The sequence below is a fragment of the Erinaceus europaeus genome, chromosome 2, assembly GCF_950295315.1.
Source record: "Erinaceus europaeus chromosome 2, mEriEur2.1, whole genome shotgun sequence".
Lineage (NCBI taxonomy): Eukaryota > Metazoa > Chordata > Mammalia > Eulipotyphla > Erinaceidae > Erinaceus > Erinaceus europaeus.
This window is the reverse complement of record NC_080163.1, coordinates 99,631,702-99,654,989: the sequence shown is the minus strand read 5'-3', so window position 1 is coordinate 99,654,989 and position 23,288 is coordinate 99,631,702. Positions and strand designations below refer to the sequence as shown.

The following is a 23,288-nucleotide window of genomic DNA, read 5'->3' as shown; positions in this document are numbered from 1 at the left end:
AATCCCCTAATAAAGAAAGAAAAAATTAAAAAAAAAAAAGAGTTCCTAAAAAATATGAAGCTAGAGGGAGTCTGGCGGTAGCACAGCGGGCAAAGCGCAAGGACCAGCATAAGGATCCCAGTTCGAGCCCCTGGCTCCTCACCTGCAGGAGAGTCGCTTCACAAGTGGTGAAGCAGGTCTACAGGTGTCTGTTTCTCTCCCCCTCTCTGCCTTCCCCCATCTCTCTCCATTTCTCTCTGTCCTAACAACGATGGCATCAATAACAACTACAACAACAATTTAAAAAAGGGCAACAAAAGGGAAAATAAATAAATAAATAAATAAAAATATAAGCTTGGGAGTTAGGCGGTAGCCCAGCGGGTTAAGCGCACGTGATGCAAAACACAAGGATGGGCGTAAGGATCCCAGATCGAGCCCCTGGATCTCCACCTATAAGGGAGTTGCTTCGCAGGCGGTGAGCAGGTCTACGGGTGTCCATCTTTCTCTCCCACTCTCTGTCTTCCCCTCCTCTCTCTATCTCTCTCTGTCCTAACAAGAATGGTAATAAATACAACAACAATAAAAAAAAAAGGTCAACAAAAGAGAAAATAAATAAATATTTAAAAAAATATGAAGCTCTCTGTTTAGGATAGAGAAATGGATTAAGAAAGAAATCCATGGCTTTAAAGATTCACTTGATAGGAAAAAGGAAAAAATTGAAAACAGAGTTAAAGGGTATAAAAATAAAAGATAAAAAGAAAGACAACACTATCTTAAAAATAAATAATAAATAGAATAGTCTACATAAGTATTTTATTAAAGAATAAAAAGATTTTAGAATGTAGTTGGGCCAGAGTCTTTATGTAATAATAAGACTTTGACGGGGCAGAGCAGTAGCACACACATTACAGTGTACAGGGACCTAGGTTTAAGCCCCCAGTCCCCACCTGAAAGAGGCAAGCTTTATGTGTGGTGAAACAGTGCTGCCACTGTCTCTCTCCTACTCTCGCCTTCATTTTATGTTCCAACTTGTAGAAACTAGCTTCTTCCCAGGAGGTAGGATTCTCAGCTGGTCTTTTGGGAGCAATTTGATCCATGGCTCAGAAGCAATCACTTTTAGCCCAGTATTGCAGGAGCTAGATGAATACATTTTCCAAATTCTTCCATTCTTTCTTATTAGCTTTTTTCCCCCGGGTTTTTTCTCTGGGGCTTTGTGCCTGCTCCAATCCTAGAGGACCCTCGTTTCTCTTTTATGATAGAGGGTAAGAGAAAGAGAGATACCGTTGTACTGCTTCACCAAGCACTCCCATGGAGTAGTGAGAAGCTCAAACCCAGGTCCTTGCACATGGTAAAGTGTGCTTTATATTAAGTGTTAGCTCCCAGGCCTACTTTTCCTAATTCTTTTTTGTTAATTTAGAAATTTTAATTTAGAAATTCTAATAAAGTCCCAAAACCTAGATATACACCAGTTTCTGTGAGAGAGAGCTTATGTTCACACGTATCCATAAACTACAGCAAAATATATACCTGAAAGCAGAAGTACACTAGAGTTTGCAGTGAGTACCTCCATAACACTTCCTCTCCACTATTCCAAGCTTTGGGTCCATGATTGCTCAACAATTTGTTTGGCTTCGCATGTTAACTCTCTTTTCAGTTACCAGGTTCCAGATGCCATCAGGATGCCGGCCAGGCTTCCCTAGACTGAAGACCCCACCAATGTGTCCTGGAGCTCTGCTTCCCCAGAGACACACCCTACTAGGGAAAGAGAGAGGCAGACTGGGAGTATGGACCGACCAGTCAATGCCCATGTTCAGCGGGGAAGCAATTACAGAAGCCAGACCTTCTACCTTCTGCAACCCTCAATGACCCTGGGTGCATGCTCCCAGAGGAATAGAGAATGGGAAAGCTATCGGGGGGTGGTGGGGGTGGGATATGGAGATTGGGTGGTGGGAATTGTGTGGAGTTGTACCCCTCCTACCCTATGGTTTTGTTAATTAATCCTTCCTTAAATAAAAAAAAATTTAAAAAAAAAAAAGAAAGTGAACCACCTGAGATGGAATTAGAGTATACTATGACCGGAAAGGTCTCACCCGAGTAATGAAGCTGAAGGGTTGTCATTCCACACGTGAAGTCTCTGGACACAGTCTGAAGTGAAGCATGTAAAGGTGGCAATCGTTGTGTTGGTTAGGTTGTGATCGGCAGATGGAATATTATTTGATATGGATTGGAAGAGCATACGGGAAAGTGGGACCTATCCAAGGGTTCCAGGACTGGGGGAATTAGAGGCTCTATAGTGGAGATGTGAGGTTCCTGCTGTCTTAGGGTTCAAAAAGACAATCGATAGTTAATGTTATCATCACATTATTTGGTAATTGGGTTAACTTTGAAAAGTCCTTTTGTTAGGGTTTGCTGTACAGTACCCAGTATCTTGTATATAGCTGTGCTATTGGTTGCTTCTCATATACTTTGTCTAGGCTTTTGAGAGAGTCTGCATATCAATTACACTAATTCTTATAGTAAATTTAAGAGCCAAATGGAGAATATCCTTCAACATAGCTTCTAATACTCTCAAGACTTCGTAATGAAGTTAAATTGACCGTGTTCCCTGAATAATATATTATAAAAAAAATCCCAACATGGAGGCATACAGACTTGGACTTGAACTAGAAATCTCATATGTGTAATGGGCATATTAGTCATTTTTCATGACCAATTTCTCTGTAGAGACAGTAGGCTTGGTCATAATATCAAAGTTACAGTACTTCTAGAGGACCCTGAAACTAGTTTTATTTTTCCAAAATCTAAAAAAATCAGTAGTAGTTAACCCAGTTTGCATCTGTACACACACACACACACACACACACACACACACACACACACACACACACACACACACGCATGTGGCAGAGAGCAAACTCAGGGCCATATACATATAAATAAAGTGTGCTCTCTTCTACTGAACTACATGTCTAGCCTGATTCTTTATACTCTTTTAATAATTTGTTTTATTTTATACAAAGGATACCTGAAGGCAAAGTTTCTAGGACATAATGTAGCCCCTGCTCAGTGATCTGTAGAGGCTTTTATTACACAGACCAGTTGTTTGCGATGGTGCAGTTGGCTTTGAATTGCTCTGACCTCAGTAAAGTTAGCCATGCAGACGTAGACCCTGATAGGTATATACAGCTTATAGCCTTTCATTTCAGTCTGTAGGTGAGTGACTGCTCCTAATAAAGACATAAGTGCAAGTCTGAGAGGATCTAAGCAAACACACTTTGCCAGCATCTTTCTGAAGCAAAGGCATATAAACATTCGCAAAGGACAAAGATACTATAGCTTGTCTTTGAGGTTCATTTGTAGAATGTGAGACCTCAACAGATGCTAGCTTGACAAGAGCTGGAAATCAGTACAGGAAAAAAATGTCTTAAGAATTTTATACATTTGATAGTGTGTGTGTGTGTGTGTGTATCTATTTGGGGTATATCTTGGTTTTAGAATGTGAAATAGCTGATTTATCTCACAAAGCACTAGAAGTTTCAAGATTCGGAGTTGGGTTGCCTCGAATTCTGCACCTAGGTACAGATTTGTCTATGGGATAGTAACCTTGAATTCATATGACCTACCCATGGAATCAAATATAAAATGCTCAAAACAATCAATGGATAAATGTCAATGTAACATTGGCGGTCTAGATACCTGATTCAAAGTGTTGATAAAGCCTACATGCTCAGATTGAAGAAATATTCTTGAGATTTTAGAATTCAAAGTGGATGAAAAAGTCTGTGGAGAAATATATGTAGACCTCCCTAGGCATCTCAGGGAATAACCATTAAACATTACAAAAGTAGCTTAAGCTCAGGAGTGTACTAAGTAATGAATGTAAGAATTTAATAAACACTTTTTCTGAGATACATGTTTCTTTAACAATTACACTAGAAAAGCCCCAGCAGCAGATTCTACAGCACCAGACTAACAGTGCCATGAACTATGAAGACCCTATTACTATGTAGAGCTTACACATAGTTCTAAGTTCCAGAAATGTGAGAAAGGGAAATGAAAACTGTCATTTTTTTTGTTATACCTTTTGCCCACTTTTTTACTAGACTATTTGATTTTTTGTTGTTGAGTCATACTATTTCTTTATAGATTTTTCATATTGTCAGATGTATGATGTGCACATATCTTTACCCACTTACTAGGATTTCTTTTTATTCTTATGAACTATTCTCTCATGTGTAAAGGCTTTTCAATTTGATGTAGTCCCATTTATTTAGAGTTGTGGATACTCTTATATATCCGACTACCTCAGAACTTAAAATACTAATTTTGTTGAAGTATTGCTGCACTATACTATACAGGCTTCAGGTATGCCTCATTGAAAATAAGCATGTGTCACTTTTGTCTTCACTTTTTTTTTTAAACTTTTTGACAAATAACACTGAAGACCTGACATTTATCTAGCAGGACTTTGGGTGTCTTGAGGGTATGGAAGTCATTTAAAATAACTTGTACATTATACATCTACAATTATGGTGAGAATCTAGGCTGGAGATCTTGAGTCAACCAACTCTCCTCAGTTCCTGAGAATACTTTTGACTGAGGTTAAGGCTCTGCAGGAAAAAAAAAAAAAAGCAAGAAAGAGAGAGAGAGAGAGAGAGAGAGAGAAAGAAAAAAAGAGAAGAAAAGGAAGAAAAGAAATGACAACTAGTAAACCTAATTTTTTTTCTTTTATTTATATTAGTGCTTTAATATTGATTTAAAAATTATAAGATAACAGGGGTATAATTCCACACCATTTCCACCACCAGACTTGTGTCCCTATTCCTTCGACTGGAAACTGCATTAGTTCTCCCAAGATCACAGATATGGGTTGACTATTATTTCTATAACGATCTATATGATCTATATATATTTATATATATTTGCCCACTTTTCAGGTTTTTTTTCACTTTTAACTAGCGATTCATAAGAGCAAGTTTTGATTTTGACTTTAGACATTAAGTGCTTTAGTTACTGCTCAGACTTTATTAAGATGTTACTCAAAATCTTAAGAAATGTGTTAACTCTGAAAACTCAAATTCTGCAACATATTGAAAAACACTTAAAACGACTATATATTTGGATAAATTATTGTAGACTGATAACCTATGTTCAAGAAATAGTACATTACTTCCTCCCATGTGCACTGGTATTGTCACACCTACTACCTTTCAAACCAAAAGTAACTAACTACTTAGTAACTGCCACCTTGCTTTATTATACATTTACTTCCAATATTAGCCCCTTAGCATGGTGGCTCAGTTTTGCTTTTATGTGAACTTTATACATATGAAACTACATAGTACTTTTGTATATGTAGAATCGTTTCCTCAACATTATGCCTGTGAGAGTCATGCATATATATACACCTGTATTTTGTTTTCATATTGAACTAAATGCCTAATCCTGGTTCTAAACTGATGGTTTAGCAAAGATGAAACCAGGTGGTGTCCTCTATGGGATGCATGAGTGTTCAACAACAATGCCAATTGTGAAGATCTGAAAATCTCTGTGACTGTTCTACTTTGTGCATAGATTTCAATTCCACTCTCGTTGCTCTGGTTACTGCTCCCTTTGATGAGCCTTATTATATTTTTACTGATTCTTGGGTACCTGTCAGTGACCTACTTCTTTGGTCCATTTCTTGGGAAACAGCAGTCTGGGAAATTTAAGACTCTCCTCTATGAGGTCACAAATTATGGAAACAAATCATGCTGCAGAATGAACCATCTGGGGCATTCATTCTGATGCCTATGGGAAAGATTTATTCTGATGAGGCCAACTACATACAACCAACTCAAGCTGCTGAGTCTGCTCTATCCAGTTTGCAGGCCTTATTGCCTGGATCCGGCATCACACTGAACATGGCAGCACATCTAACATAGTAAAGAGAACAGAAGGGGTAGATAGCATAATGGTTATGCAAACAGACTCTCATGCCTGAGGCTTCCTTAAGTTCCAGGTTCAATCCCCCACACCACCATAAGCCAGAGCTGAGTAGTAGCTTTGGTAAAAAAAAAAAAAAAAAAAAAAATCTTAAAGAGAAGAGCAAAGGATTCTGTCCCTGATACCAAAGCTAACATTACACAGACTTGTGACTCCTGACAGATACTAAATCCTTTGCTCCTAGTGAGGGAGGTTACAAGGCAACCTGGTTCAAGGCAAATCTACTTATTCTTTGCAGATTGATTACATCAGAACTTTAACATTCTCTCAGAGCTAACCATGCTATCTTACCACAGTTACTTTTTTTTTTTTTCTATTTATGATAGTTTCAAATCCAATCAACTAACCACTGTGGCTTTTGAAAGTAATCCGTGCCTTGTGTTCACCTATTTGGACCACTCCATGGTTTATTTACAGCACTAAAGCCAGTCAACAATATATAATCAAGGTGTTTAATGAGCCTGCCATGCTCTCTGATATTCACAAGTTTTCGTACTTCTGAGCACTGGAATAGATGACTCATATATTTCACTTTGGGATGTCAGTTCTTAGTGTAGGCACTCTACCATGGCTCTTGATTCTGACAGGCCTTATATATCAACTTTAGTTCTCTTTTTCCTCAATTGAGTGCCAAGATAGTACAGCCTATCTGCCATGTCTTCCTATAGGAAAACCTTTCCCTATTCCTAAGAAAAAAGTATTTTCAAATCTTCTCTCTGACTTCCCTTTTGTCCTAAGTTCCTGGTGCAATGATTTCTTGCTTTTGTTTATAGTTTATTGGGACTAGTAGGTTTCAGTGTTTCATTGAGAAATATTTTTTATCTCCAAAGGGAAATCTGCTCTGAATTCACCAGCCTGCTGTTACCAGTAGAAATCTGTAGCTATTTATATTGCCTGTATGTTTTTTAATTTTTTGCACAATAGTTAATATAATATCAAATGCATGGTGTTTTGGGGGTTTTTTTTGCCTCTAGGGTTATTGCTGGGGCTGGATGCCAGCACTATGAATCCACTGCTCCTGGATGCCACTTTTTCCCATTTTATTGCATATGACAGAGAAATTTAGAGGGGAGGATAGAGAGGGGAAGAGAAAGACACTTCTTGTGAGGCAACCCCCTGCAGGTGGGGAGCCAGGGGTCCTTCTTGTGTGGGTCCTTGTGCTTAGTACTATGTGCACTTAACCAGGTGCATCACCTCCTGACCCCCTGTTTGTTTGTATTAATTGCCACCAGGGTTATCACTGAGGCCTGGGTGCTGCACTACAAATCCATCACTCCCCATGGCCATCTGATTTTCTTTCTTTCTTTTTTTTTTTTTAATTATTTATTCCCTTTTGTTGCCCTTGTTTTATTGTTGTAGTTATTATTATTGTTGGATAGGACAGAGAAAAATGGAGAGAGGAGGGGAAGACAGAGGGGGAGAGAAAGATAGACAGACACCTACAGATCTGCTTTACCAGCTGTGAAGTAACTTCCCTGCAGGTGGGGAGCCCGGGGCTCGAACCAGGATCCTTACGCTGGTCCTTGCACTTTGCCCATCTGCGATTAACCCACTGTGCTACTGCCTGACTCCCTCATTACTTGTTCTATTTTATTTGATAGGACAGAGAAGTTGAGAGGGGTGATACAGAGGAAGAGAGAAAGATAGATGCCTGCAGACCTGCTTCACATCCCCCTGCAGGTCCTTTTGCCTGGTAATGTGTGTGCTGAACCAGTTTAACCACTATCTGGCCACCAACTGCACAAGTCTTAAATATATTGTTGGTGACAATTTTTTCAAATACAGATTATCATGTTATCCTCATCCAAATAACAACATTACATCTTCCTGAGTTATCTAATTTTTTTTTTAATATTTATTTTATTTATTCCCTTTTGTTGCCCTTGTTGTTTTATTGTTGTAGTTATTATTGTTGTTGTTGTTGTTGGATAGGACAGAGAGAAATGGAGAGAGGAGGGGAAGACAGAGAGGAGGAGAGAAAGACAGACACCTGCAGACCTGCTTCACCGCCTGTGAAGCGACTCCCCTGCAGGTGGGGAGCCGGGGTTCGAACCGGGATCCTTATGCCGGTCCTTGTGCTTTGCGCCACCTGCGCTTAGCCCGCTGCGCTACAGCCCGACTCCCGAGTTATCTAATTTTTAGTCAACCCTCTTTCCCCTCCACAACCCCAAGAATCATTTTTAAATGTATATCATCATATTGTTGATTGATCTTGAGCTTTGCCCAAAATGAATCAGTTAACATATATTCTCTTGCTTCACAATTGCTTTTGAGATTCACCTATATTTTGTGTTTATCAGTATTTTAAAACTTTAAGCATCCAACTGTATGTTCTATAAATATGCCACAATTTGTTTATCCATCTCCTGTTCATGCATATTTGGGCTATTTCTTGTTTTTGCTCGTATGAATATACTTATTATCAACTTTAGTTTTCATCCTTTGAGTTTTCTCATGAGAAATGTGAGCACATTCATATTTAAATTTGGCATCTTTGTTATTGGAGATTCTTGCACCAAGCTGTGTCTTCCAACTTAATCTTCATCAGTTTGTTCCAGTCGTCCTAATTTTTTATTTTATTTTTTTAATTTACTGGGTTTTAATTAAACACTTAGTATATTATTTGCTGGAACTGCTCCAAAAATTAAATATATTCTTTCTTATTTTATTTATTTTTATCAGAGCACTGCTCAGCTCTGGTTTATGGTGGTATAGGGGATTAAACCCTGGGACTTTGAAGCCTTAAACTGGGAGTCTCTCTGCATAACTGTTCTGCTATCTCTCCCTCCTAATTCTTTAAGACATTAATATTAACTTATTAATTTATGAGAGAGGAGGGAAATAGAGAAAAAAAATCAGATCACTGCTCAAGACTGGCACAAAGAGGTTCCAGAGATAGAACAGGTGATCCCTGGGGTCTCAAGCATGCAAGTTCTATGTTCTAACAGATTGAGATATCTCTCCAGCCCACTTATTTTTATTATTTTATTAGTGATTTGATGGTGGTTTATAAGATTATAAGATACTAGGGATATACCATTCCCACCACCAGAGTTATGGGTCCCCACTCCCCTCCAGTATAAACCACCCTAGATCACAGATATGTGTTGAATATATATATTTTCAAGTTCATGAGTTTCAGTTCTCTATATTTCACACATATATGGAATCATTCAGTAGTTGTCCATTGCTTCCTTACTTCGCTAAGCATAATCACTGCCAGATCCATTAATTTTGTCATCTCTCCTTCCTTTCTTTCTTCTCCTTCTCCTCCCCCTCCTCCTGCTCTTTCTGCTGCTCCTCTTCTTTCTTTTCATATTAATGATTCAAATGAATGGTTCTTATTTCATTGTTAAAGAGTTTCTCCCCTTCCACTCCTTACTCTGAGTATTCTTTATAGGGTTTTGGCAGTTTCTTTTCCTGATATTGTATATTTTTAATCAGGAAAATGAAAAGGCACTCCCAGAGAAGCATGTGGTCTATTCCAGGAAAGATGGATGACTCCATGGTAATACCTAGATAGGTACTAGTTGGTACCCATTTATATTCAATTCTAATACCCTGCCTTCACTTCTTTCTAAAACAAAGTTACCCCTGTTACAATTTCCAGTTACCCTTCCTTTTACTTCTTCCCTTTCAGGTAAGGGAGATGGTCCCAGACTTCCACAAGTGTTCTCCAGAATATCTTTCCTCTCAGTACTGGGCAAAAATAAAGGTTCCTGGTGGAACTAGGGTTCAGAGCCTTCTAGCATCTTCCCCTAACATTTCCCCTTGCTGGGAGTATGGACAAAAACTCTTTTTGGAGTGCAGAAGGAAGGAGTTCTGCCTTCTGTAATTGCTTCTCCAGTGGACATAGACGTTGGCTGGTTGATCTATACTATACCCCTGCCTGTCTCTTTCTTTCCATAAGGGACTCGGGCTAGTACCTACCTAGTAGGGTAGTTCTCTCAAAAGGTGAACATGGCCTGTTCGATAGCGATTGAGTAGGGCCCAATCATAACGTGCTAGGTCAAAGCCGGGTTGACGCTTGCAGGGGTCTGTGATGAGGTGTTTGTTCTTTACCTCAGCTGACTGCCAACTCTGTTTCCAAGAGACTGGAACAGAGAAGTTCAGTGTAGGTGTAGGGGACCAGATTGGGTGACGAGACGTCAAGCGTTGGACAGGGTGGGCGAAGATATCCGCGTATATTGGCAGGTCCAGTCGAGCGTAGACGTGGGAAATGAACTTAGATGATATCGCATCCCAACGAATATCTGGCGGGGCGATGTTGCTAAGAACTGGCAGCCATGGAACCGGGGTGGAATGGATGGTTCCAGAAATGATCCTCATGGAGGAATATAATTTGGAATCGACCAAGTGGACATGGGGGCTACGGAACCATACTGGGGCACAGTATTCTGCAGTGGAATAGCATAATGCCAGAGATGATGATCGTAGTGTGGAAGCGCTCGCGCCCCAGGAGGAACTGGCCAGTCTTGCAATGATGTTATTCCTCGCGCCCACCTTTGCTGCAGTTTTTATGAGATGTTTGTGAAATGACAGAGTGCGATCGAGAGTAACGCCAAGATAGACTGGCTGGGCTTCATGCCGGATTCTCGTATCGCCAAGCTGCACATTAAGCTCATGCGAGGCCGAGGCATGGTGTAGTTGGAAAACAGATGATACCGTTTTTGCAGTGCTAGGATTAGTCGCCATTTTTTACAGTAATCAGATATCAGAGACATGTCTTTCGTGAGTGTAAGATACAAAGCTGTAAGATACAAAGCAGGAAAAAATATTTAATAAAAAGAGTAAGATTAGAGTCAATGAGAATAGGGACTGTAGAGTAGAAAGAAGCTAGGTCTATTTTAGGTATTTTTTAGGAGTCCAGGACTTTAGTAATATTTGCTTGAGTTTAATAGCTATGATGAAAGTGGACTAGAAATATTATCTAGGAGGATGATATCAGAAGGGAGAATGAATTTGAGAGCTAGATTAGGGCAAAGAGTGACTCCCATACCTGAGAAAAAAAAAAAAAAATATATATATACAATTAACTGTTTATCACATCTATGTGGAGCCTATGTATATTAATATACAGCATAGGAGGCTGTATAATTTCCAAGTCTTTATCAGTCTGAGCTCACATTCCATTTTCACAGCTGGGTACATTCTAGGCTTCACCTATTAAAGGGCCAGTCCTCAAATGGTTGAGTAGGATGACTCAGCCTCCCTTTGGAGAATTAAACAGTTCTTACCAGTGATAGTTTGTTTTGAGGGTAAGTTTCTAAGGAGGCCAACAAAAGGGCTAATGATGACATTCCTGATAAATGCAACTAATGATGATAACAGAGATTCCTTAAAGACCTAGGCACCTCATAACAATCCTGGGTCCATACTCCCAGAGGGATAAACAAGAGGAAAGCTTTCAAAGGCGGGAGGGGGCAGGGAGTTCTGGTGGTGGGAATTGTGTAGAATTGTACCCCTCTTATCCTATGGTATTGTCAGTATTTCCATTTTATAAATAAAAAGAAATTAAAAAAAAAAAGACCTAGGCCCATAGTACCTATGGAGGAATCCAAGGATTCCTTGACTAAGACCTCAGGCCCCCACCCAAACACTTTTAAATATTAAGTTATTTAACAATCTTGACAGCATATTGAAATAGTTACTATAAGCATCCCATTTTAAAATTGAAGCAGTAGAGGTGCAGACTTAATTGAATTGCTGAAGGTGATGGGACTAGCAAGTGGGAGAATCAGGATTCAAACTGACAGTCTAACTCTAGACACAATGCTGTTCTTTGAAAATGTTCACATCTGAATAGGAAATCCTCACACATATACCCAAAGATCATCTGAGAATAAGTAACTAGGTCTATCATATATGCCACAGATATACTTTTTTAGTAAGCGATCAAACCGAAATGAGTAAATATAAAATCTGTTTGAGTAGCAATCTACTAACAAGATTGCTAGTCAGAAGAGTTTCATTTCAAGTCAAAGATGGAGAAAAGATACAATTTAAACACTTACTACTCCAACTAGGAAGTTTTTGCCTATTTTTCAATCTCACTATTGTTATTGTTGTTGTTGTTATCTTGCTTCCAGATTTGTTTAGGGGTCTGTCCCCTCATGACTCTACCATTCTTTTTTCTTTTAGATGCAGATCTATAAAAAGAATAAGGGGAAAAGGATAGAGAGACATCAGAGAAGAGACACCATAGCATAGTTTCACCACTTGTGGAGCTTCCCTCACTCAAGTTCTATGATTAGGAAGTTTTCTCTAGTTTTTCTCCTGTATTCATTATTATATATAAAATAACAAAATATGATTTATATTATAATGTCTGACAAGTTTCTAAATAAATACTTATTAGATTATTACTGATTTGCAGAATATAATCAGAAAATCAGAAAACTCACATGTACTCATTAGGCATCAGTATTACATAAAGAGGAAGGATCTTAGGATACAGACTTTTTCTTATAAATTGTATAACTGGTCTTTCTCACTATTATTCACTCATTTATTCAGAGAAGCATTTTTCACTGTTTCTACATAGCAGTCGGCACATCCACGTGACAGATATACATGAAGGACATTGTTATCTAGCCACTGACATCAATTATAAAATATGCTTCCTCTTGTCATTAAAAATCTTCTTGTCATGGCTTCGTGAACCTCAGTGTCATGTATATTCATCTTTGTCTTTGCAAGGATATTTAAAATATCCATTACAACCTTTGCTGATGTTAGTAAGGTCAGGCAGGGGAACACTCCACCCTTGCCACACCCCAGAGCTCTCTGTTGAAAGCATGAGCAGACACATATAGGAGACAATTTCATGAAGTTTAGGAAGCCAAAATATGGCACAAACTGTAAGAAAAAAACTGAGGCTAAACATTCATTATGGCCTAGGTGAGAAAAACACGAAGAGAATAGAAACGCTGAACTAACAATGAGGTTGATGGTCAAGTTATGGCTTCTCTTGAGTTTTTTTTTTTTTTTTTTTTTGCTATTGAAATAATAGTCTATGGAAAAGCACAATTTAAGAAAAAAACCCACCTTGTTGCTAACCTCTGGATATGTTCTTGTTCCATTATCAGACTGAGTTCACTGATACTGACTTTAACACCATGTAGAACAAGGACCTAGTCTATCTGCCTTGTTCTCTGTTGTATCCCTGTGCCCAGCAGAAGCTGGAGCATAAGCAATGCCCAAGATATGTGTTAAATGAAGAAGTCAAATCTGAAGTTACAAAGCAGAAGAGTAGATTGGGTTAAGTAGTGGAAAACTTGACTATGAACCCATACTGAAGGAGGGGCTGGGGAAGTGGTGTACCTGGTTGAGCACACATATTACCATGCACAAGGACCTGCATTCAAGCCCCCAGTTCCCACTTGCAGGAAAGAAACCTTATTGTTGACGAAGCATTGCTGGAGATATCTTCCTTTCTCCCTCTCTATCTCCCCTATCCCTCTCAATTTCTGTCTCCATCCTATAAATAAATAAATAAAGTAAATGAATGAATAAAACACAATACTTGCTGAAGACATGCTTGTTCATATTTTATAGAAGACAATAATATCAGGGCTCAGCAATAGCTTTTTAAAGGAAACTAAAACTTAGGGTTGATTCTCATACACTTTTACAAGTCTATGGTACAAATAGATCCCAAGCATTTGAAACTCAACCTATTTGCTCTTCTCCTTCTGAATTCAGAACCGTTGGGTAATTTTGCTGTGGAGCCTGCAAAAATGAGCAAGATATTCTCAAAATACTTGTGATGAACCCAAATCACTCCCTTTTTTATATAACACTGGTTAGGAATCCTGGTTGTACAAATGGTACATTTTCTAACACCAGAGGGAGTCAGATAGATTTCTACTATACAAGTGTGTGTCTGTAGTTGACAAAATGGTATAGTTAAACACTCATTTAGACATGCATTTGGAAAAATGTTAGTGTTTATTATGCAAAATGTTCTTTTTTAAGTTTTTGGGTTTTTTAAAGAATGTTCTAATTTTGATAAAATAGGAAAATATAGCTAATATTTGTTGATTTTTTAATCATAGGGCATAAAGTGCTGTGCATTATTGCATTTAAACTTAATGGCAAGCGAATTCCATTCTTTTGCTGTGGAACAAAATGTGAAAGAAGAACACATAAGGCAGTGTCTATCTACACTGTCAAAGAAACTATAATCTTAGCTTCATAGCAAGGACTATTTACAGTCCTCAGTTTTATCAGCCAGTTGCTATACATTTCTGCAAAAATGATAATTATTAACAATTTTAAATGCATGTATAAGAGTACTGGTAAAAATTATCAGACTGAAAGTAAATAAAAGGTCACTATGGCACAATATATCTTTATTTAATTTTATTTTAGATAGAGATGAAGAGAAGTTGAAAGAGTATGGGGATAAGACAAGGAGAAAGAGAGACATCTACAGGACTGCTTCACCACTTGAGAAGCTTCCCTGCCTACAGCTGGGAAATAGGAGCTTGGAGCAAGGTGCTTGTACATTGCAAGATACATGCTCTACTAGATATGCATTTCTTTACTTCTACTGTCATCTCATATGATTGATCTTCAAAACAATAGTAGAAGCCTTCTAGTTATTAATTTTTTATTTAAATTAAATGATATTGATTTAACATTGAGCTATAATGCTGTAAAATTTCAGGAGTAAAACTTCACACACTTGTGTGTATATTATAACCTATGACCAAAGTTCTGGTGTCATAACACTGATGCATGATGCTATCACCAACCACCCATTCCTCCCAACCAAATTCCCCTTCTCCTCTGGTAACCATCATATTTTCTATAGTCTGTGAGACATTGTGGTTGTGTTTTTCTAGTTCATTTGCTTTCTTATATTCCACAAATGAATGGAATTATCTGACAACTGTCTTTCAGTTCCTGACTTACTTTCTTAGCATAGTCATCTCAAGTTTCAACTATGTTATCATAAAAATCTTTAAAAGATGCTTTTGAAGAGGCAAATCATATTAAATGAAATATATGTAACATATATAATTTATTCAGTCATCAAATGGACATTTTGGTTTGTTCCATATTTTAAGTAGTATGAATAATGCTGCTTTGAACACAGAGATGCATATATTTCTTTGAGTTTGTGTTTTAATATCTTTTATTTATTTATTTATTTAAAAAAGGAGACACTAACAAAACCATAGGATAGGAAGGGGTACAACTCCACACAATTCCCACCACTGGATCTCTATATCCAATCCCCTCCCCTGATAGCTTTCCCATTCTCTATTCCTCTGGGAGCATGGACCCAGGGTCATTGTGGGTTGCAGAAGGTGGGAGGTCTGGCTTCTGTAATTGCTTCCCCACTGAGCATGGGCATTAACTGGTCAGTCCATACTCCCAGTCTGCCTCTCTCTTTCCCTAGTAGGGTGGGTCTCTGGGGAAGCAGAGCTCCAGGACACATTGGTGGGGTTGTCCGTCCAAGGAAGTCTGGTCGGCATCATGTTGGCATCTGGAACCTGGTGGCCTAAAAGACAGTTAACATACAAAGCCAAACAAATTGTTGACCAATCATGGACCTAAAGGCTGGAATAGTGCAGATGAAGTGTTGGGGGTACTCACTGCAGACTATTGTGTACTTCTGCTTTCAGGTATATATTTTGTCCTAGTTTATGGATATGTGTGAACATATGCTCTATCTCAGGGAACCTGGTCTATATGTAGGTTTTGGACTTTGTTAGGAAGTGAACCGCCTGGAATGGAACTAGAGAATACTATGAAAGGAAAGGTCTTACCCGAGTAATGAAGCTGAAGGGTTGTCATTCCACACCTAAAGATTCTAGACACAGTCTGAAGTGATGCATGCTGAGGTGGTTCTCGTTGCATTGATTAGGTTGTGATTGACAGATGCAATATTATTTTATTTGAATTGAGAGAAGCATGCAGGAAAGTGGGCCCCACCCTAATGTTCTAGGACTGGGGGAAATATAGGCTCTATAGTGGAAATGTGAGGTTCCTGCTGTCTTAGGGTTCAAGAAGATAATGGATAGTTATTGTTATGATCACTTTATTTGGTAATTGGCTTAACTTTGAAAAGTCCCTTTGTTAGGGTTTGCTGTATAATACCCAACATCTTGTATATAGCTGTGCCACCAGTTGCTTCTGTTCTCCCTGGTCTAGGCTTTTGAGAGAGTCAACAAATCAAAGACACAGCCTATGTATTAAAAAGATTCATTCTGTGCTTTAAAAAGTTTGAGACATACAATCAATTTTCCCCTTTCATATTAACTAAATAGTGATTTATATGACTACAAATTAATAGGAGTGTACATAAACACAATTCCCACCACCAAAAGACTGTGTCCCATCCCACCCACCCACCCCCACCCCCCTGATACCCTAGGAAGCCAAATGTCCACCCTCCTCCTCACCACAGGGTTTTTACTTTGGTACCCTACTCTAGATTTAGTCAGATCCTGCTTTTAGTTTCCCTTTCTGTTCTTTCTCAACTTCTGTTGATGACTGGAATCATCCCATTCTCATCTTTATCTTTCTGACTTAGCTCCCTTAACATAATTCATTCTAGCTCCATCTAAGATGGGTCAGAGAAGGTGGGTTCATTGTTCTTAATAGCTACGTATTCCATTGTGTATATATACCACAGCTTTCTCAGCCACTCATCTGTTGTTGGGCACCTAGGTTCCTTCCAGGTTTTAGCTATTATGAACTGTGCTGCTATGAACATAGGTGTACACATATCTTTTTGGTTGGGTGTTATGGAATCCTTGGGGTATATCCCCAGAAGAGGAATTACTGAGTCATATGGAAGGTCCATGTCTAGCCTTCTGAGAGTTCTCCAGACTGCTCTCCACAGAGGCTGTACCAATTTACATTCCCACCAGCAGTGCAGAAAGGTTCCTCTGTCTCCACAGCCTCTCCAACATTTGTTGCTGCTCTCCTTTTTGATGTATGTCATTCTCACAGGAGTGAGGTGGTATCTCAATGTTATCTTTATTTGCATTTCTCTGACAATCAGCGACCTGGAGCAATTTTTCATATGTTTGTTAGCTTTTTGGATCTCCTCTGAAGTGAATGTTTTTTTCATATCCTCTGCCCATTTATGGATGGGTTCATTTGCTTTTTTGGTGCTAAGTATGCTGAGCTCTTTGTATATTTTGGTGATTAGTTTCTTGTCTGATGTTTGACATGTGAAGATCTTCCCCCATTCTATGAGGGGTCTCTTTGTGTGATAGCTTCTTTGGCTGTGCAGAAGCTTTTCAATTTGATGTAGTCCCATTGGTTTGTGTTTTCGTATCTTTCAGGTAAATGCTTAGGATTATTATTGCTTCATCATTTTTAGTTTCTTAAGGAATCTCTACATTGTTTTCTATAGAGGCTGCATCAATTTATGATCTTGTCAACAATGTACAAGATTTCTTTCTTCTCTATATTCTCGTAAAGATTTCCCTTTAAATTGTTAAGAGATGATTAGTTAAATTCTTTTTTTAAATCCCAATGATATCATTTAAAATTGAAACACTAACAAGACCATAGGATAAGAGGGGTACCATTCCACCCAATTCCCACCACCAGAACTCCATATCCCATCACCTCTCCTGATATTTTTCCTATTCTTTAAGTCTCTGGGAGTATGGACCCAGGGTCATTATGGGGTACAGAAGGTGGAAGGTCTGGCCTCTGTAATTGCTTCCCCACTGATCATGGGTGTTGACAGGTCAATCCATACTTCCAGCCTATCTTTCCCTTTCACTAGTGGGTCAGGGCTCTGGGGAAGCAGGGCTTCAGGACACATTGGTGGGGTTGTCTGTCTAGGGAAGTCTAGTTAGCATCATGGTAGCGTCTCGAACCTGATGGCTGAAAAAAGATTTAACATATAAAGCCAAAAAAATTGTTGACTAATCATGAACCTAAAGGCTGGAATATTGCAGATGAAGATTTGGGGTTTCCATTTTGGAAATAGCCAATAGGTCTATTTTAGGTATATTCCAAAGGGTCCATGACTTTACTATATTTTGCCTGAGCCTGACATCTGATAGGCAGGTGGACCCAAGTTATTGTCTGGAGAGATGATGTCATGGCTAGAAAATAGTCAAATTCTAACTCTCCAAAGATCTGAGTAGGATTCATCAGCCTTAGCCTGATGGAATATACAAGTATTTGGTGAAAAACTATCATTCAAACATGGCATAAAAGTATGCTATAAATTACAGGGTGTGGTAGAGTAAGAGAACAAGGACTAAGCTAGACAATATGAATATTTCATTATTAACTTGTGACAATAATGTAAGAACTGCAATGAACAAAATATGGGTTTTAATGCCAGCACTTCTAGATCAAGAGTATAATCTTGGATAAAGACCAAGGCTCCTTGATATCTGTTTACTCATCAGTTGTATGGAAGAGATAGTGATATTGATTTAATCATTTTTATAGACTCTAGAAAATATAAATATATAAAACCCAAAAAACTCCAGGTCAAATTCACTTAATAAGCAACAACAAAAAAGTTTTTACTTTTTTGGGTAAATTTTTATTATCTTTATTTATTTATTATATAGGCAGCCAGAAATTGAGAGGAATAGAGGAGATAGAGAGGGAGAGAGAGGTGGGGCCATGTGGTAGCACAGCTGGTTAAGTGCACATGGCACAAAATCCAAGGACCCGCGTAAGAATCCCGGTTGGAGCCCCCTGCTCCCCACCTTCAAGAGGGTCACTTCACAAGCAGTAAAGCAGGTCTGCAGGTGTCTGTCTTTCTCTGTTCCTCTTTGTCTTCCTGTCCTACAATGGTAAACAACATGGGCAACAAAAGGGAAAAAATAGCCTCCATAAGCAGTGGATTCGTAGTGCAGGCACTGAGCCCCAGCAATAACCTTGGAAGAAAAAAAAGAGAGAGAGAGCGGGAGAGAGAGACAGAGACACCTGCAGCCCTGCTCCATCATGCGTGCTTTCCCCAGGGTTCAAGCCCCTGGTCCTTGTTCATTATAATGTGTGTACTCAACCAGATGTGCCACCGCCTGGCCCCCCAAAGTATTACTTTTTTTAAAAAAATTCTTTATTGGGGAATTAGTAGTTTACAATCAACAGTAAAATAAAATCAAATAGTTTGTACATGTGTAACATTTCTAGGTTTGCCACATAGCAATTCAAACCCCACTAGGTCCTCCTCTGTCTTCGAGGACCTGAACCCTCCCCCACCCCACCCCAGAGTCTTTTACTTTAGTGCAATACACCAAAAATACCACCAGAAATACACCAGAAATATCTTTGGTTGACCTAGTTTGATCACATGTCCTTCCCTGGAGCCAGATCATGTACTAAGGTCTGGTGAACTCTGATTCTCTAAAGAAATATTGTACTTAGGGGAAATACTTCATTGTAATAGATTAAAATATCGAGTACAATACTTGACAATCACTAGGTACGTAGTCATTGTATATTAATTTAAATACATGTTATTTTTAAACCTTTAAATATGTAGTCTTTCAGCTAAGTTTTCCAGAATCATTGTATATGTCTAACTTGTATAACCTGATTATACTTTATGCAAAAACCTTATTTTTTTAATGTTTATTTTGTGGCTATCAGAAGTTATTTCATTATTTTATATATGGCTAAAGACTAAAAACAATAATTTACTCCTAAATAGTACAGTCAAGCAACATAGAATACTTTTACCTAAACTTTTCCCAGTGAACAATAGAAACAATAATTGTCATAATGATTATAACCTTAGGAGATACTATCCTTCGTCAATAAGAATTTCTGATAGAAATCTGAGACATTACTGCTGTAGATACAGTGTTTATGACAGAAACATTACATCACAATAAGCCAATATCAATATCAGTTATGGTAATATGCTTTGGTTTACCTTTGTGAAGTGTCTTCTTCCATGAATACAACTTTTTAGTAAGTGAAGATAAATTAATTAAATGGAATATACTTAATGAAGATTTCAAATTCAGTGTTTCCTTTAAGAATTTCAACTTAAAATATAAATATTTCTGTTTCTACTCCAAAGTCCTATGTCTATAAACATGTAACTCTCCACTGCATTTTAGACATCTAACAACTTTATGAGTCATTTTTTTCATGAGAATACACAATATAGAATATGTTTGTGTTATGCTTTATTTATTTATATATTTTTGTCATCAATAGGGCTTTCAACACTCCAGGTCAAATTTTTCCAGTTAGAAAGAGAGAGACAAAGAGAATGAAAGAGTTCAAGACACTGAAGCTACCACTAGTGAGGTGGGATCCAGACTTGAACCTGGGTTTAAGTAATCTTGGTGCAGTCTACCCCAGGTGGGGACCAGAAGCTTGAACCTGTGTCCTTGCTCATGATGGTACCATGTGTGCTCTACAGAGTACGTTACCACCCAAGCTTTCTTTTCTTTTATTAGATTGGTATGTGTTTGTGAAAGGGACATCTACTGGAGACTGCATATTTCTCCAAGAGAATAAAGGATCCTACTTTTTTTTTTAAAAAAAAAAAAAAAAAAAGAACATGTCTATTTTAGTGGAAACAATATATTTACATAAAAATACTTATTGTGAGATTTACCATCTAGTAAGCACTAGACATGGGCAGTTTTTATTGTGCTCTACTGACATTTCAGTTTGATGACTTAGATCAATACTACAGATAAATCAGAAGAGTGTAGCTCTAGTATCATTAGTTGTGAGATTCTCTCTTCTATGAGGTTGTGAAGGCAAGTATAGCCATAACTGAACATCATTATCATGTTCGATACACAAACAATATAAAGCTAAGACTGTGAAATACAGCAACAAAATCCCAATTCATGTAGTACCTTCATAAACCAAAGAAGAGTGAGTAAGAGACTTCAGTGGAGAAAGATTGGGATTCCCAGGGGGTGACCTTATAGAGTTCTGCCTATATGGTAGAAAAAAGCAGAGACAGTGAGCAAAAAGGTAACAAGCTGATGAAACCAAGGAACTTTTATTTTCTGTGAAGTTGCTTTAAGGGTTATCCATTTAACTTAATGTCCCAATTCCCACTTCATTATCTTATTAAAATGAAGGGTTGATGGTCAAACCTAATACTCTCTTTACTGATTTAGTTTTTATTCCTTTATCTGTTCCTGTTTTTAATACTCATCATTTAAAAAATAACAGCCCATGCCTACCCTGTTCTGTGACTTCTCTAATTGATTTCTCTATTTTTAATTTTGTTTTGTTCTCTGGGAACTATTCACCAACTCTTATCATCTTAGTTTTGATTAGTACAAAAGTATTCACTTTAATTCCCATTTATTGAACACACACATTTACTCCTCATTTAATCAACTGTGCACACATAGCTTACCCTACTCATTTAGACACCTACTTAAACAGTCTTATACTGGCATTACACTGTGTATGAGAGATTCTATCTCAGAGTCTACATGCATCAGTTGTATTTGCTCATGCAGATTATAGTGCTTAAAAAATGGAAACTGTAGAGTGGCAGCTGGAGCATGTGTGTTATAGTCAGAACCATGTTCAAATCCTATTATTATAATTAGCTTGTTTAGGTCACTCTAGCTCTGAGTCCAATTTTCTTCATCTTTAAAATTTAAGTAATAACACAACTCCAATGATTAAAAATGGAATTAATAAGAATTGTCTAAAATGTTAGAATCAGTAAACTGTTTCTTTTTCCTGTCTCACATCAGCCATCTTAGTAGCACACTGCTGAGTTCAAATTTGCTTTGATTGATTGATATTAACAAGATAGGATGATTGCATGCATTGGATTAACCAAATCCCTCCAGCACATCCTCATTAGAAGGCAAATGATAAAAACTTTTATCTCAAGAAGATTACTATTATTATTTAAAAATTTTATAATAGTTTCATATTTTTATGGTAATCTTGATTTACAAATCTATAAATGTTTTAGAATTACAGTTTCTCATCTTCTCAAAATGCGGTAGCACACCAATGACACCACCCAAGTTTATTGGACCTCTTATATACCCTTGCAACTGATTCCCAGACCTTGACAATTTCCACTCTGCAATCTGAGACTATAGATTTGATTTCCTTAAATTGTATTCTCTTGTTCGTTTGTTTTTATGTGTACTCAACCAGGTGCACCACCGCCTGAGCCCTTATTTGTCTATTTTTAATTTTTATTTTATTTTATATATTTATTTTTTGTTGTTGGATAGGACAGAGAGAAATTGAGAGAGGAGGGGAAGACAGAGAGGGGGAGAGAAAGATAGACATCTGCAGACCTGCTTCACCACCTGTGAAGCAACCCCCCTGCAGATGGGGAGCCTGGGGCTTGAATCTGTAATTGCTTCTCCACTGAACATGGACATTGGCAGGTGGATCCATACTCCCAACCTGTTTCTACCTTTCCTCAGTCGGGTAGGGCTCTGGAGAGGTGTGGTTTCAGCTGGTCAGAATGCCCTCATAGCAGCAACTGCAACTTGGTTGCTGAAAGGTGATATGATATAAAGCAAATTGTTCAATAAACAGGCACCCAAAAAGGTGGGAATAGGGCAGATGAAACTAGGAGACTTTGTGTGGGAAGGAGTTAGGAAGTCTTTTATAGATATGTTTCATATGACCTATGACTTAAGTCATTTTTGCTTGAGCCTAATAGCTAGCATATGGGTGGATTAAAAGTATTATCTGGGAAGATGCTGTCAGAGTCGAGAATAAAACTAGAAAGCTGAATTAGGGCAGAGAGTGAGTCCCACATATGAGAAGAATATATAAATATCATGAATGGTTAACCCCATTGAACTGACCTAGGGCTAGACTGAGTATTCTTGGTTAAATATCTTTTCCAATCAAAATTCTAGTATATCCTGCTAGTACTTTCTAGCTTTTTGAGTTCCTGTTGAGAAATTAGCTAATATCTTAAAAGAGTCCCCTCATAGAATTATTATTTTTTTTACGTTTGCTTAGCTGCTTTTAATATACTCCTTTTCACTGATCTTTGGCATTTCAAATGTTACATGTCTTGATGAGCTTATATTTGAATTTATTTTGGAATTTAGTTATTAAGTAGTGTACTGCTGAGTTTCCATATTTGGGGGTTTATTCTAGCTATCTATTTGTTGCTAAATATGAGTTTAATTTCACTGTGGTATAAGAAACTTGGGATGATTTTAAAGCTCCTGAATTTATTGATGCTGTCTTTTTGAATTATTAGATGTTCTATTCTTGAGAATGTCAAGTGCATTTAAGAAGAATATATTCCACTCTTTTGAGATGAAGAGCTCTTAAGGTGTCTAGTAGCATAACTTATACTTCTCATTTAATTCTCTTGTTTCTTTGTTTATTTTCTGCCTGGTTAA

General features: G+C 37.9%; 1 protein-coding gene across 2 annotated transcripts in view; it reads left to right on the top strand.

Annotated features, from left to right (window-relative positions):
- Positions 1–23,288, top strand: part of ASB5 (ankyrin repeat and SOCS box containing 5) — a 120,066-nt gene that overhangs the window by 23,024 nt on the left and 73,754 nt on the right. The window contains exon 3 of one of the 2 annotated variants that reach the window (XM_060184545.1): positions 14,342–14,463. The exons of the other annotated variant lie outside the window; for it this stretch is intronic. The gene's annotated coding sequence lies outside the window, so the exon portion shown is untranslated. The remainder of the gene's footprint in view (positions 1–14,341; positions 14,464–23,288) is intronic. 2 annotated transcript variants of the gene reach the window in all.